This window comes from Dermochelys coriacea, chromosome 3 (genome assembly GCF_009764565.3).
Source record: "Dermochelys coriacea isolate rDerCor1 chromosome 3, rDerCor1.pri.v4, whole genome shotgun sequence".
NCBI lineage: Eukaryota > Metazoa > Chordata > Testudines > Dermochelyidae > Dermochelys > Dermochelys coriacea.
In genome coordinates, this window is record NC_050070.1 from 205,664,642 (window position 1) to 205,681,883 (window position 17,242).

The window sequence follows — 17,242 nt, forward strand, 5'->3', positions numbered from 1 at the left end:
AAGCTACATTTCTTGGAAGTTTTGAGTCTCGACTTTAGCGGAAGGAGCAGCAGGTCTGAAGACCATTCTCCAGCATCATGTAAAAAGAAAAAAAGAAATAGGGTGCAAGTGAGGCATATTTTAGGGCTTGAGCTTGCACTCGTTGAACATAGTGACCCACTGAAATATGCCATCCTTCCTTTCTTCCCTGTTTTCACTTTTATTTATATTCTTCCCCCACTTTCCCTTCATTTAGTGCAGGCTAATTGAGGCTTCTCTGTCACCAGCTGTGACATGACTGAATTAGTAGCCAGTAAGGTCTTTGAGGATTGGTTTCAGATAACTTTTGTGTTTCTCACCATTTCATACAAAGATATTGATAATCACATCCTGTGTGTCAGATCCTAGTCACTAAAACAAATCTGAAGTTATAGAAGGAATGCAGAAAATGAGATGAAAATATCTTACAAACAACATCTTATAAGCAGCTGCATGTCAGCTGTAGTGGCATCTTAGATGACAGCTGCAAACACTGGGAATGTTTATGGCAGAGAGGACAGGCTTTATCAGCAGTAAGACCTTGCCTATGGAATGCAATCCCACCAGAAATAAATGAGCCCAGATCTCACCTCTTTCAGATCAGAGGGGAAGAAACGTCTCTTCCCACAGCAACAAGAGCACAATGGCCTTGCAGCACCTCACTCCAGTTAAATTAATAATAATTTAAAAGAATGTCTTGTTCTTTTCATACAATCAGACCTTGTACTCAAAGGGTGGAAAGAAAAACATCATCGGGCCAGATCCTCAAGTGGTGTAAATCACCATATCTCTGTCAAAGTCCATGGAGCTAGGCTGTTTTATACCAGCTAAGGACCTGGCCATATGGTCTTGACAGAGTTTTCTTCTGTTTTGTCCCATGAAGGATGGGTGTCTGCACTATAAAAACCTAGACAGATTCAATTCAGACTTTATGAAACAGGTTTCAGACCATTAAGGGAGTTGGAAATATTATACATAGGCAACCCTATGGTTTCATTTTAAAAATTCTTCTTAAATCTGACATTCTTCCCTGGCTCAAGACAAGAGTAATTTCCTACCTGCTCCTCTGCAGGTAGCAATGCTCGTTGTTAAAGTTGCCTGACATTTTCCATTACAAGTCCCTGTTTTCAGTTGCTTATAACATTTCCAAACAGTAACCATTTGGGTTGAAAATGTCCATGTTGGGTATCTGCTTCAGGCTGGTTTTTTTAATTATTTATGTTTTTAATTTAAACAAAAACAGTTCCGCCATTTTTGAGAATGAGATAGGGGCACACTAGATTTTGCCCACATTAAAAAAATTTACAGCCTTTTCACTGAGACACGCTAGTGACCCCATGTTTTAAATGCTTTGTGCATGTCAGACTACCTACAATTTCCTGAATTATCCATCTGAACTAAAAGTAGTTATGTTGTGAGATTTGAGTTCCTGTCTGAATTAGACAGGTGATTGACTCTATGTAATTAAATATCTTGAGTATTGCAGTTTGCAGAAATTCCAAATATTTTCATATTCTTTAAGGTGGTCTTTGAAATGTCACTGTATGATCCTGTATATAAATGGGAACTGAAGAACAATAGTGCAGGCAATACAAGGCAATGGGTCAATTAACTCTGAAAGACCAGACAGGGAGAAGGGGATTGGATACCTGGATCAGTACGAGAAAGTGAGCATGGAGTTTGAGTTTTCGCCAGAAAGTTTGGAATCCAGCTTTTATCATTTTTTTCAAGATGAAACTGGATATTTTCACTATTGGAAAGATTTTGTGGATAAGCTGTGCAGCTGGCATGTTCTGTAGATGGATTCCCTGAAGGAACATGCTGTTTAAAACTCGCTATGTGTGCTCAGTGTTTAAGTGGCACCATTGTAACTCGTACTGTGAAAGCCCATATGATTCAGGCCAATTATTAATTACCAAAGCTTTCCCAGGGCATTGAGCAATGTTCCCTGGAGGTGTTCTCTTTTAATCAGTAGGAATTTTTCTCAGTCAGGTTGCCATGAACAACATTCAAACAGATGGAGATTAACTGTGCAACACGATGACCTAGGAACAACCAAATATTTCTTCTCACTGTATTTCCTGGCATTGTTGTCCAGCAGTGTGAAACCTATTCCGAAAATGCAACCACAAACCAGAATTCTAGATGGAAAGAAGTTTGAAAGTCCAGAATAAATTGAACTATTTTGGGAACCCCTTGGATTATTTTTTAAAAAGACCTAACTTAGAACCAAAATGTTCTCATAACTGTCTCAACTCTCCTCCACCCTCCCACACTGGATACATTTCAGAAGTTCAGGAGGGACTTGGCTGCACTAAATTATTCTGTGTGTGGTCTAGTGACTACAGAATTAGGAGTGTGGAGCTCTACTTGTTCTTTTAAAGGTGTTTAGGAGCCTAACTCCCATTAATTTCAATAGAAGTTAAGTGTAACACTGACAGACCCCAGTCATTGGTGGGCAGGATTGAACCTGGGACCTCTGGAGGTAAATGCATGAGCTAAAAGCCATAGGGCCTTAGCGAAGGCTGTAGCAGACTCATTAATCTCTCTCTAAGTGGTCTCGGTGCCACTAGATGGGACAGAACACCACACCCAAGCCGTGTGTGGATTACATACTTCCCCTAGCTGAGGAAGCACGTCCCGAACTTCAGAGACTTTCCAGTTGAAATCCTGGACGAGCCCCAGCTTGTAATACTGACAGACCTCTGTCATTGGCAGGCAGAATCGAACCTGGGATCTCTGAAGCTTAGTGCATGAGCCTCTACCGCATGAGCTAAAAGCCACATAGCCCTTAGTTAAGCCTGTAGCAAACTCATTAATCTCTCTCTAAGTGGTCTCGGTGCCACGGTGTGTGGGTTACATAAGCACCTTAAACATCTCTAAAAATTAGACCTTCAACCTTTGTTTACTTAAGTTTTTTCATCTGTAAGAGAGCAGGTATAACCATATTTACTGTAACAGGGTAGCTGGCCCCTTAAATGAAATTGGGCTCAGTTCCCCTTTTCCTGTCCAGGTGCTGAGCCAATTAAGAGGGTGGGGCCTGCAGTGGCGCTACATGAGGCCTGGTGAGAAAGCGTGTTAGAGCAGATTGAGTCAGTCAGGAAATGTCAGCTCCTAGAGAGAAAAGGGGTTCCTGGGAGAGGTCTGAAAGCAGGGGAGAAGTAAGAGGGATTTGCTGGCTGGCATCCCCAAGCCAGGGCCAGAGGGCTGAAGACAGGAGGAGCAGCAACAGCGGCTGAGGGAGATGCCTGCTGGCTCTAAGCTGGAGAGTCAGAGCAGAGGGCTGAAGGAAAGAGGAGTTGCAGAGGGGGTTCCCTGCTGACTTCCCTTTGCCAGGAAGCTGGACTCCACTGGAACCACGACAGGCTTCCAGCAGAGTGGCTGTGCGAACTCCTGCTGGTAAGAGCGGGGTTGTGCCCCAGAATGAAGGGCTGGGGCGGCAATCCTAGCAGAGGGACAGAAGAGGACGGTTGAAGAGTCCAGTGGTGGTGAAAGATGCCGGGATGGTGAGATTGAAGCTGGGTTCTAAAGAATACAAGTGCTGGGGGATATGGTCTATGTTTGGGGACATTTGCTTATGGACTGGTTGCGCTAAGTGTTAGTTAATAAACTCAGTTGATGGATTGGAAGATAAGTTCGTATGGAGGTAGTGGGGACCTAAAAAGAGAAACTGAAGTGAGGGGCCACTTGCAGGGCGGCACTAAGGCTACTTGTTTACACTTAGTTCATGAAGGAGTTCTGGCCATTACCTTCCAAAGCACTTTGAAATCCTCATGAAAGGGGCTGTAGCAAAGCGAACTATTATTTCCAGATCGTGAGAATTTGGGGTAGAACGTCAATGGATGGGATTTCGAAAAGTGCTCAGCTTTGGCCTAACTCTGCTTCCATTGACGTTAGGGAGAGTTTGTAAAGCAAGGCTTTGTAAATTTGACCAAGGATACAGATTCAGTTTCTGCTGAAGAACACAGTATTTTGTGGTAAACATGGCCAAAATTAAGTGTTTCCCCAGATTTGTCCAATAATGAAATGCTGTATATTCTCAAAGATCTTCCAGAATGGACGATATGTATCGGAAGAAAAGGAGAGTAGACTTTTGGTTTTGGTGTTGTAGCACACACATCTCAGATGCCTCTTCACATGGCTTATGTTAAGTGAGGGAAATAAAACTTTACAAGGCAGTTTTTTCTATGCCAATTTCAGTCCCACAATGTTCATGTGAGCTTCAAATTCAGGAATTAACCAACTAACCCATCCCTACTCAACATTCCTTTCCAACTGTGGCAGTTAATAGCCAGTATGGACATAAAGTTTAACTATCCTCTCTGATTATGCTGTTTACCTCAATATTATACAATTGCATCAGTGGGATAATAGACCCTGTGAGGCTGCGAATTAGGAAAAGCTGCTTTAGTTTCAGCATTTTGGTTTATTGCACTATTCCTGGTTTCTAGCACCTTTTCCTCTTTACTGTTTTTCTTAGTGAGACTGTGTGCATTTAGAAACAACCATTATTCCAGCTTGTTATTGTAACCACTTGAGTGCTACCTCAGTGCCAGGCACATCACTTTGAAGAGCCAGCTTTCCATTAGGAATATGTTGTTGTGTGTCAACCTCCCTCTCACTTTCCTGATAACTTTTCCTTACATCATCCCATGTAGCATCTAATTTACATTGTACAATTCTTGGGCCAAAGAAGCATGGCCCAGATCCTCAGATGCAGCCGAGGAGCAGTCAGGACATGTGTGTGTGTGTGTGTGTGTGTGTGTGTGTGTGTGTGTGTGTGTGTGTGTGTGTGGCGGGGGATATGCTGATCGTCAGTCAATAAAATGCTTTGCATACATAGCTGCAGTTTGTCTGTGCTGTGCACTATATAACAAGCTAATAATTCTTGATGAAGTTGAATTCAGGAAACAAAGTGGTTAATTGTTTCCTTCTTCGGGGACTTGGTCAGCTTCATCTTCGAGGGAGTGATATGGGAGCCTTGAAAGAACTTAGAGGACAGTGGAGTAATTGAAGCAACCAAAAACTAATGACCAATATGAATGGATCAAATCTTTGGCTAGCATAAATTGGCATTGTGCCATTGACGTCATAATGTTGTTGTGTGACTGTGTATTGCAACCCCTACTGAATCATTATGCAATAGCACATGGCAAATCCATGAGACCCAGCCGCTTCAGTGCCTTAGATGAAATCAGAACTGTTTTTTTAACTATGCAGCAGTCCTTGGGGGAGCAATTTGTAACGGTGCTAAATGGAAAGAAACTGGAGAGACATTTCCAATCATAACTCTTTGATTAAGGGAGTCTCTGATATTTCTTGTTTGTTGTGAGGGATGGGGGACATAATTTAGGACCCACATAAGCAATTGAACAAACAGCTGTGTTGTAAATTGAACGAGAATCCTTACATAAAACGTACAGGGCTGCTAATCCAGTCACAGAGCAAAAGGCTCTCTGCACATCTCAGGGAAGATGGTTCTTCAGCTAATGGCCCATCTGGGCTCTGAGGTGCCATGATCTAACCTACATAATTATAGCACTGATGCGGCAACAGCTTTGAAATGATCACATAGCTGTTCCCTGTAAGGGTGGTTCCTAGGTCATCATGTTGCACAGTGGGCATGGAAGTGCTCTGTGAGTTATTTTTCTGCACTGTTTTCCAACAATGGATGTGTTATTTTATCTTCACTAAAACATAGGTAGGAGCCTATATATTATTATTATTATTATTACTATTATGTGTTATTTCTATTGCAATAGCACCGAGGAGCCCAAGTCGTAGACCAGGACCCGTCTTGTGCTGGGTGCTGTACAAACACCGAACTGAGTCACAATCCCCACCCCAAGCAGGATGCACTCTAAGTAAGCTTGCAGTCTAGGTTTACCAATGAACAGAATATGCTTAGAGAGTGAGATATACCATACTATGGGCCAGATTCGGGCTGGCTCTTTGAGATGGACAAGTTGGGAAGGATTCAAGGAGCGCTCTTCTCTATACAGGTCAGGCACAAATGCAGCCCCTGATGTCTTCTGAGTTCAGGGACTGTTCTGTCGTATCATCTCTGGGGCTGGCCCTTTTAAATCACCCGGGCCCCTGGGCAATTGCCCCCTTCTCCTCCCTCCTTCCCCCCACAACCTGTCGGCGGGCATGGTCAGGGATCATCGCTTAGTTACATGGTTGTGCAATGCCACTGCAAAACAAATAATGGACAATATGCACCAAACTTCTGCCGTGGCTCCATGAATGCAGCTCGCGCTGCTGGGTAGTGCACTTCTGAGGACAGAGTCTGGCCACACAGCATGAGGCCTTATTTTGATTTCACCCCAGAGAAATGAGTTTATTTTCAGAGGACTATTTTTATAACTATGACACTGAGTACATTCCCAGCCCTAAAGAAGAGCTCTGTGTAAGCTCAAAAGCTTGTCTCTCTCATCAACAGAAGCTGGTCCAATAAAAGATCACCTCACTCACCTTGTCTCTTTATTTTTATAACTGAAATAAATTTGCAAAAAGGAGTCCAGAATTAGCAAGTCATCAAGTATCGTATTTGTCTGTCTTTTCAGAGCTGGAATGAAAGACATCTAGAAAAAGATTGTCCAGATGTGTTTATAGGATCTTGTGATTAAAGCTGCTCAAAAAAGTGGTAAAAACATTTAGAAATTTGTTAGTTTTCTTGGGGATTTTTTTATTTTATTTTAATGTCAACAAAATATTTTGAAAATAAAAAAAAATGTAACCAGCTTTTTATCCTTGGGGAAAGTGGATCGTAGCTAGCCTATTAGTTGAGCACCTTACCTATTACAATAGAAGACCTAGGAATGATTATTATTTCATTAGTAGATCTCAAAGCACTTTATAAAGGAGAGTAGTATCATTACTCCTATTTTACTGATAGGGAAACTGAGACACAGAGCCATGAAATGACTTACTCAGGGTTACCCAGCAAGCCGGTAGCAAAAATGGGACTAGAACCCAGGTCTCCGGAGTCTCAGGCTGTGGTCTAGGCAACACTGCCTTTTATATTATTTATTATGAAGTAGCTTAGTCATGGTCCCTATTCTGCCCGGAGGCTGCACTTTACTGTAGGGGAAAGAGGCTGGCTGTGTTCTCCCCACAGCACCCTTCAAAAGCCATGCCTGATGTCCCATAATGGGAGAAGGCTGGGGTAGGGTTCCATGGTACAAAGGCAACAAGAAGATAGTAGGAAGAAATGCTTCACTTAGGAGGGAGCTTTTGGAATTTGAATAGGATAGTAGAATATTCAGATATAATTATTAGTGTAAAATAGCATTTGGGAGTGAACAACTGACATCCTAAGCCAGTGCAATAATTCTACAGACTTCCTTTTGCTTTCTTTATTTACGTATTGAACGTGGATTTTCTAAGGTAGCTAAGGCCCCAGTTCCACAAGTGACTCCATCAAGACACAATCTGGCACTCTCCCATTGGTTTCCATTGCTTACAGAATTAGGGCTTAACAGATAAGGATAGAATCTCTAGCCTACCCAATTCTTCCTTGTTTTATTATGTCATCAAGGCCCTACCAGATAACTGAGTATTAATGTCACGGGCACTTTTAAAAAACAATTCTTACACTAAAATTCAGTCACAACTGTAGATGAAAACTATGTTCAATATTGCATTGTGCTCTTTGCTCATTTCTGGCCCACCAGAAAGGACTGGGTGGACTAGAAATCAGAGCACCTTGAACAATGTCAGCGACTAAGAAGATTCACTTTGTGGCTCTCATTTTCCAGCACAGAGCTGCAATTTTTGAGTTGCAAACCCTGAAAGGAGGAGATATAAATATGAACAAAACTGCTTTCACTGAACACTTTAAAAATCATAAAGACATTTCTATTAATATTAGGCTTTATAATGCCCCTGCCTCCTCTCCTTGCCCCTTTTTAAAACAAAACCTAAAATTTGAAAATGCAGCCTGTGTACTGATATTTATAGGTGTACAAAAGAAGCGTCATCTCTCCCCGTCTGGCCCTAAAATTGGCTGGTTTCTTTTAGACTTCGGGGCAGAAGTGGAGCTAGAGTACATCAGAGATAGTCAAGCCAGGGTGTGTTCTAGAAAAACAGAAATGTAAGATATGGTCGCCTCAAAGTGAGTCAGTTTTCTCTTCCAGTGAGTGATCTGACCCATTATAATTTAAGAACAGTGAGAATATTGTACATAGGGGCGGTGATGAAATGAAGGGAGAGGCCCAGGGAGTTTCTGGGGGATGTAATAATACAAGAACGGGAGCCAGGCTTCCTGCTCCCCAAGACCGAACTGACCCCTGGGGGATCACAGGGCTCAGTGCCCATCACTGGGGGGCAGGGGAGGGGAGGGAAGGCTGCCCTACAACACAACTAGGGTTCAGGGCAGAGGCTGGAACAGGTCTGCAAAGCTCTGTCTCGGGCTTGAACCCCCTGCTCCAGAGCTTCAACCCACCGGGTTCCCCCACACACTCCCCCCAGCAGCTCCTGGTCCCTCCGCAGTCTGGGTGGCTCCATGGCACAGGGACTGTCTGTAGGATCATGTGCTCTGGGCCCCACCCGTGGCTGACCCAGCCTAGCATGGAGCTGCTGAGTGAGGCCAGGCTGCTGAGCTTCCTCCATGGCTGCAAGGGCGGCCACATCTGCAACACGGAGCTGCTTGAGCCCTACAGGCTGCTGATCCAGCAGGGGAGCTCAGGGGCAATGGGGGGTTTGAGGAGATGATGATCCCTAGAAGAGGAAGCCCCCCGGACTCCTATTCAGTGGGGGGAGTGTCTATCTGTGCCCTGGGGATGGGGGTGCCCCCTGTGCATCACTGAGCCCCTCATGCCCGCAGCACAGAGGGGGCCTGGCCACTGCCTCAGAGACACTGGACACAAAACCAGTTGCTAAACGAGAATTTCAGTTTGATCCGACAACCCGGGGAGTCTCAAAAATGCCTCCCCCACCCCATCACATGCTCAGCCCCAGGGTGGAACCCCCCAATCAGCCCTTCCCCCATGCCCGTTCCTTAAGAAAATTCTGCTTGTCCCCCACCCCACTTGGGGGTGGTTTGGGTATATATTGTTCTCACTTTGATGAGCAGTGACATTTCCCCAGGCCTGTTACCCGAGGGCCAAGTTTTGCACAAGTGACTAGTTTCTGAGCACCCAACCTGACACACCCAAAAGCAGAGCCTGAATTTCAGAAAGTGCTGCGTGCCCCGCACTGAAGATGAGGCCTCTTTGGGCAGTGAAAAACAGACACATCCAAAATCACTATGTATTTTGGAAATGTATTTTGAGGCAAAAGAGAAACTCACACCCTTGAGTTACCAGACACAATCCCATTGACTGAAAGAGGATTATGCACCCAGAAAACTTTGCGTTATTTCTTCCCTAGAACCTCTACAATATCACTGAAGTAGTTTGTCACTAACACAGAGGGAGACTGACTTTGTCTGGACAGCGCTATACCACTCTGGGTTCTAGATACATTTTCCAAGGTGCCTACACGGGTTCAATTCACGGCGCGGTGGCATGGCTCCACAAATGTGCTAGCTATGCTGCAGGATGGGTATCAGAGAAGCTGTTTCCCTCGTCGTCTCTGTAGCTCAAGGAGCTCATGTCTATTCCGCTTCAGCTGTAGAGATCTCAAAGTCATGTATCATTAACACTATTTATTTCACATCAGCCACACTATCAGAGGCTCGTTCACCTGCGCATCTACCAATGTGATATATGCCATCATGTGCCAGCAATGCCCCTCTGCCATGTACATTGGCCAAACTGGACAGTCTCTACGTAAAAGAATGAATGGACACAAATCAGACGTCAAGAATTATAACATTCAAAAACCAGTTGGAGAACACTTCAATCTCTCTGGTCACTCGATCACAGACCTAAGAGTGGCTATACTTCAACAAAAAAGCTTCAAAAACAGACTCCAACGAGAGACTGCTGAATTGGAATTAATTTGCAAACTGGATACAATTAACTTAGGCTTGAATAGAGACTGGGAATGGATGAGTCATTATACAAAGTAAAACTATTTCCCCATGGTATTTCTCCCCCCCCACCCCACCCCCCACTGTTCCTCTGATATTCTTGTTAACTGCTGGAATTAGCCTACCTTGCTTGTCACCATGAAAGGTTTTCCTCCTTTCCCCCCCCTGCTGCTAGTGATGGCTTATCTTAAGTGATCACTCTCCTAACAGTGTGTATTATAAACCCATTGTTTCATGTTCTCTGTGTGTGTGTATATAAATCTCTCCTCTGTTTTTTCCACCAAATGGATCCGATGAAGTGAGCTGTAGCTCACGAAAGCTTATGCTCTAATAAATTTGTTAGTCTCTAAGGTGCCACAAGTACTCCTTTTCTTTTTGCGAATATAGACTAACATGGCTGCTACTCTGAAAACTATTTATTTAGCCTCTGCCTGATTTATTTGTACACTTGGGAACGAGGGAAAATGAGGAGGAGTGGGAGAAATCTGAGAACATTGTGTGCGGTGAAAGCAGGATATCAATTCCACCCTTAAGACACAAATCAGGCAACATTTCGTGATGATGCTTGTTGTACAGCAGGACAGAGATGTGAGAATGGGAGACTTTCCTTTGAGCTGCTGGTGGATTTAATTAGGATCATTCCTTGATTGTCAGTCACATCTGTAGAGATGTGACGATGTGATGCTCCACACCATAATTCCACCCACACCTTATTTTCAGCCCCACTGTCCTCCACTGTACACTCGTCTGTGGACCTGTGCCTCCTTCTTACCTTCTTCCTCCCACCCTCTCCTCATCCTTGGCTAGATTGGTGTGGAATTTTTGCAAGCACATAGCATTGGTCTAACTCTGCTGGCATTAACGCCACTAGGAGTTATACCCATTCGCTTCAATGGGAGCGTCTCAATGGGATTCCCCCACCTTGACCTGCAACTTTGCTGTGGTCTTCATTGCCTGTCTACTGATGTTCCTCAGTATTCACCCAAAAAAGAGAAAGCAGTTGTAATAGCATGAGCTACAGACAGCTCATGGTGTTGTCATATGTAGAAGAATTGTTACATATATCATACAACTTGCGTTTGTTAACTAGGCACCAAGCAGCTGGGTTCTTGTTACATCACTGTACCCTTCTCCATAATGAGACAGGAGAGTGTTCTGAATGGCATTAGAGGCTTGCAGTTGCAGTCATGTGCTGGAGATTCTACAGTTGTTATCCGGTTGTTCAGCGGTGACATTGTTTTTCTAATTGTGGGTATTTCATAGATTCATAGACTCTCAGGCCAGAAGGGACCATTGTGATCATCTAGTCTGACCTCCTGTATAACACAGACTATAGGAATTGAATTAATTCCTGTTTTAACTAGAGCGTATCTTTTAGAAAAGCATCCAGTTTTGATTTTAACATTCCATCTGATTGAGAATCCACCACATCCTTAGGTAAGTTTTTCCAATGCTTAATTAACCTCACTGTTAAAAATTTGAATCGTATTTCTAGTCTAAATTTGTCTAGCTTCAGCTTCCAGCCATCGGATGTCATACCTGTTCCTCCAGGGTTCTCTCAGATAACTGTGTTGAACTACCTAATTTGTTAAGGTGGATAAGCAGTGCCTACTTACCCAGAATCTTTCAAATGCTCCATTCAGAGGTAGCCCAGTTCATTGCATTAATCTTATTAGTCTTTCTCTCACTGAAACTCCTCACAACCTAACGGTAAATTTTCATTATTGTGTCTAAGAGACAGATGCTGTCAATTGCCAAAATCAAGTGCCTTGGGTCGGCCACATTTCCGCCTCAGTGGCAAGTTTTGTCTGAATAAATAAAATGAATGCTGAGGGTTTTCCATTGTCTGAACTATCATTAACATGTATAACTGACAGGTTTCAGAGTAGCAGCCGTGTTAGTCGGTATTCGCAAAAAGAAAAGGAGTACTTGTGGCACCTTAGAGACTAACAAAGGTGCCACAAGTACTCCTTTTCTTTTTATGTATAACTGAGGAATGCTTCTGAAAAGTTGTAAGCTAGATTGTGCTTTGATATATCTGGAAATGTGAAAACTTTCCCCATGAAATAGGTGTTATAAATAAAGAAGAGTAAGAAAAGGAACCTCTGAACAGGAATTTAATAACCAGGGAGAATACTGCTTATTGAAGAGACTGGGATTTTGCAATCTAATTTTGTATATTTTGTTCTTTCATACAGTTAGTCTGCATGCATCTTAATCTTTTAAGCTTTAATTTCACTGTCTTATGCAGTTCAGACTGGCCCAGCTATTGACCTCTGTTTTTGTGATTGCATTTATGAGATTCTTTCCCTCTGACTTTTTTATTTTATTTTATTTTATTTTATTTTATTTTATTTTTTTTGTATTGGAAAAGGGTTTATAGACATGGAGCAGTAGTTTATGGATACTTAATGTACCAACTGTGTGCTGTTCTGGTAATATAGGGCAAAGTTTTGTTTTGTGTCAGATCTGTGGGCCTGATCCTCAGCTGGTATCAGTCGATGTAGCTCTAGTAAAGTTAGCACAACTACACCACTTAACAGCATCTGAGGATCTGGCCCTGATGATTTTACTTAAATGCAAAATTTTAGTTAAATGCAAAACATAAGACTAGAGAGAAAGCAATATTGTTCATTATATACTGTAGCATGGGGGAAAAAATCTAAAGGGGGCCACAGCAGAACATAAAGAGAGGAAAGGAGGTATCACTAGGGTTTCGGAACTATGGGTCATCATCTAATATAAATACATTGAAACAGGAGTCTGAAAAACAAAGCATCACAGTATGAAAGCACCCAAGCAGTGAGCCCGCTAGCTATCCACCCTCCAGTAGTGTCACTGGGTACCCAACAATTCAAACCACAGGGCAGATTGAGCTAAAAGTTGAATTGGCATCACATACTGCAGGGTGAAAGGAGGAGATGCTGCGGCTGCAACTTCCTTTACGTGTTGCCCTTTAGCTGTACAGAGATATTGCTGAATGCTGTGGTACTTTCCATCTCTTACCCACACTGACCTCTTGAAATGGTTGAGCTGGATTTTTCTTCTTTCTTTGCTTTTCTAGAATTGCGTTTTCTCAATATTTCTCCCTTGAGCAGCCCCTCCAAAAGGACATTCACCAACTGCAAATGCAACAGAGTCTTTTTGGTGTTGCATTTTCACAAGAATGCTCCTTTTTCTCAAGGTTTTTCCCCCCATGAGATTTGGCACTGGTGACTTCACAAAGAACAGTCAGACCAAAGCCGAATGATCCGGCAGGTTAGATTTCTCTTCAGCTTCCACTCCCTGTTCAACAAGCATTGCAGCCATGGGAATGGAATCATTATTGATTTCTGCCGAAATTGTGCCAGGCAAAAAAATGTCTTTATTGGAACCAAAAACTAGTGGAGATGACTGTTTTCCCAATTCTATAGGTGCAACACAACGCCCTGCTGCTTTTGTCCCATCCACTCTAGCACATTGAGAAAGCTGTGTCAAAGGTGTCCCTGAAATCTGTTCCTTTTAACTGGTAACATCAAGCTTGTTCCTTAAAGAGGAGAATCTCTAAAGGGCTAGATGTGGAGTTTGGATAAGCACTAAAAGAATTTTTATGCTTATCTGACTCTTCTTGAATTTGAGAGATGAGATGGGTGAGGTAATATCTCTTATAAAACCAACTTCAGCTGCTGAAAGAGATACGTTTTCCAGCTCCACGGAGTTGTTCTTCAGGTCTGTGGAGCTCAAAAGCTTGTCTCTCTCACCAGCAAAAGTTGGTCCAATAAAAGGTATTACCTCACCCACTTTGTCTCTCTCTCATCCTGGGACCAACATGGCTACAAGAACACTGCAAACATCTTCTCAAATTACCCATACTGCTTGAGAACAGCCCCCCCCCCCCATGGTACTTCTGCATGGGCTTATGTGCTTTGTTGTGTCAGAGCCTTTGCTTCTAGTTCTAATCTAGAACCACAATGTGAAGGTTTGTTCATTCGCTTTAACGGGGGTAGGATCAGGCCCTTCATCCTCTTCTCTTGAAGGTCAAGTCTATTATTTTTGCAATCACACCTAGGAACCCTAGTCATGGACCAGGTCCCCATTGTGCTAGGCACTGTACAAACACAGAACAAAAAATACAGGCCCTGCCCTGAAGAGCTTACAATGGAAGTATAAGACAAGAGACAACAAGTGGTTATAACAAACAGGGAGCACAAGGTAATAATGAGACAATACTGGTCAGCATGATAGGCAGTGGTCTCAGCAAACCAGCAGCCTGGCCATTAGTTGTCAAGTGTTTTGCAGGCTTATGGGAGAAGAAGGATTTGAAGGAGGACAGCGAGGTGGCCTTGCAGATGTTCACAGGGAGCTCCTCTCATGCATAGCAGCTGGCCTCAGAGAAAGTGCGTAGATACTTATTGAAAAAGTTAACCCATGGACCATGAAGGCTGGCATCACTGGCAGAGTGGAGGCGGGAGTCAACGTCTCAATAGCAGATTACAGATGATTTTGGATAGGGACAGTCTGTGAAGGTTCTGTCAACTTCTCAATCATAAGCCCCTGTATTCAGTTCATCATTTGTTGCCCTAGAACAGTGTTATCAGCCAGGGAGATCATGAAAGACAATGGAGGGTGGGTGGAGTGGCGAGATGTTGAAAATTTTATTATGGTCTAAAGCAAAGAAAATGTCACTCCCCACACACCCAGACCCTTCAAGGTCAAATACTTTCTGTCAACCTCTCGAAACACACTCACAAATCAATTCTATAGGTTTATCATTGTTAGCATCAAGACACTTTACTCTTACAGTAACTGTAAAGGGATCGCAAACATTATTGCTTCAAATAAGGGGTCAGCTGCCTGAAAAGATTAGGAAACACTGCCCTTTGCCAACTCATCTCCCAAATATCAACATCTCTCTGAACTTGTCTGTGAATCCTTCAGAGAATGCATCTTTGATTCAGGAGGCCTCCCTGATACACAGCACAAGGACCTACAAGCTCCAGGAATTTTAGATGAACAGTTACATTAAACTGAGCAGTTCGCTGGAGATTATAACTGTCAGTCGAAGAGGAAAGTATTTTGTTTACCAAGCGATGTTGGAATTAGCATCCTCCCTGTTTCCAATCTGAGCATGTCACAGAGACAGATTGCTGCCACCCTAGCAGAATACCAAGTGCTGCTTAAAAGAACTGAACATACACAGAGAAATAGTCAACATCAAGGTGGCATTCTGTGCTGATCATTACATGCAACCCAGGGAGCAGGAATTCCCATTGGATTCTGCAAAGAATAAAAGGCCAGCAGCAGGCTGAGTGCCTGATCCAAAGCCCATAAAATTGAAAGGAGGACTTTCCCTTGACTGAGTAGGCTTTGGATCAAGGCAGATGGGCCCGTCCCGCAGATACTTGCAACCAAGCGAAGTTCCATTGACTTAAAGGGCTTGACCCTGTCAGGTGTCTAACCCATCAGCTCCCATTGAAGTTAGTGGATGTTATGGACACACAGCTCAATGCAGGAGGTGCATAATCAAGTCCTAAGTGGAATGATAGAAGCTCAGCCCCTGAGGGCACAATCCCTTAAACACAGATCCACCTCCAGTGAGACTACTCACATACCTAAGTTACTCACATGCATAAGTATCTGCAGTATTTGTTTGGTCCTTGCCTACGTTTATATTGATCACCTAATTTCCACTTTATTTTTTTTTTTTGTATTTTTATGTATCAGTTTGTTTCAGTCATATCGGTTTTTTGCAGAACCCCTTTCCCATGTCCACCCCTGGTCTTGCCATCCCATGCTTACCTGTTGATGTTTTAGCACATTTGCTATTTAAATATTTTTCTCCCCACTTTGGTTCTTCTTTGTGTCCCTTTTCCATGGCTCCCTCCGTATTCCTCACCCACCAGGGTCACCTCGTATCCCTCTCTAATCCAACCCCCATTAACCAGACTCTGGAAAAGTCCAAAGGCCTGGGCTTTGACAACATGTGATGGTATTGGCTGGTTAGGGGCTGGGCGGGCATGGACTGGGAAACTCCCTTACCCATGCTGCTCTCTCTGCCGCTGCAACCATCGAAGTCCTGTTGCAGCCTTCCAAGACTATGGCCCCATCCTCATGAGGAGGTTGGCAGGGCTCCCAGCCCAGGTAGGCTGGGTGGGGGGGTCAGCTCGGAGCATAGTATCTCAGAACAACTCCCCCTGGCATCTGGATCCAAGGTGGTTGGGGGGGGCATTTCCCCCACTTATGCTGTCCCCGCTAATGGTGCATCTCCTGAGCCTCTCAAATTCAATGCAGTTGGGAACTGAGGCTCAGCACAGGGATATTCTATTGATATAGAAGAAGCAAATATATCTGTATACTGTGGACAGGTAGTCTGAAAGAAGGAGAGTGAACTAAAGTGACTGAAACAGGGGTGGGCCAACTTTTTCGCCCGAGGGCCACATTGGCATTGCAAAACTGTATGGAGGGCTGGGTAGCGAAGGCTGTGCCTCTCCAAACAGCCTGGCCCACGCCCCCATCTGTCCCCTCCCACTTCCCGCTCCCAACTGCCCCCCTCAGAACCTCCGACCCATCCAACCCCCCCCCGCTCCTTGTCCCCTGACCGCCCCCTCCCAGGACCCCCGCCCCTAGCCACCCCCCAGGACCCCACCCCCTATCCAACCCCCCCTGCTCCCTGTCCCCTGACTGCCCCGCCCCCTATCCACACCCCCGCCCCCTGACAGGCCCCCCCAGGACTCCCACACCTATCATCCTCCCGCTCCCTGTCCCCTGACCGCCCCCTCCCCAGAACCTCCGCCCCATCCAACCGCTCCCTGCTCCCTGTCCCCTGACTTCCCCCCGGGATCCCCTGCCCCTTATCCAACCCCACGCCCTGCCCCCTTACCATGCAGCTCAGAGCAGCAGGAGCTCGCAGTCCCGCTGGCCGGCTGGAGCCAGCCACGCCGCTACACTGCCCGGCAGGAGCAGCAGGCCAGAGCGCTGGCAGGACAGTGAGCTGAGACCGGGGGACGGGTGACAGTAAGGGGGACAGGGGCTAGCCTCCCCGGCCGGGAGCTCAAGGGCCAGGCAGGACGGTCCCGTGGGCCGGATGTGTCCTGTGGGCCGTAGTTTGCCCACCTCTGGACTAAAAGATGCTGATGCCAAATGCCTCCTGGTGTACCATGAAAACCATGCAGTTAGGGCAGTGGTCTCCAACCTTTTTACACACAAGATCACTTTTTGAAATTAAGTGCAACCCAGGATCTACCCCGACCCTTCCCCGAGGCCCTGCCC

At 44.6% G+C, this 17,242-nt stretch overlaps 1 protein-coding gene across 2 annotated transcripts in view; it reads left to right on the plus strand.

Moving 5' to 3' along the window:
* The window catches only part of SLC24A3 (solute carrier family 24 member 3), a 343,630-nt gene that overhangs the window by 250,657 nt on the left and 75,731 nt on the right, over nt 1–17,242 (plus strand). The window lies entirely within an intron of this gene.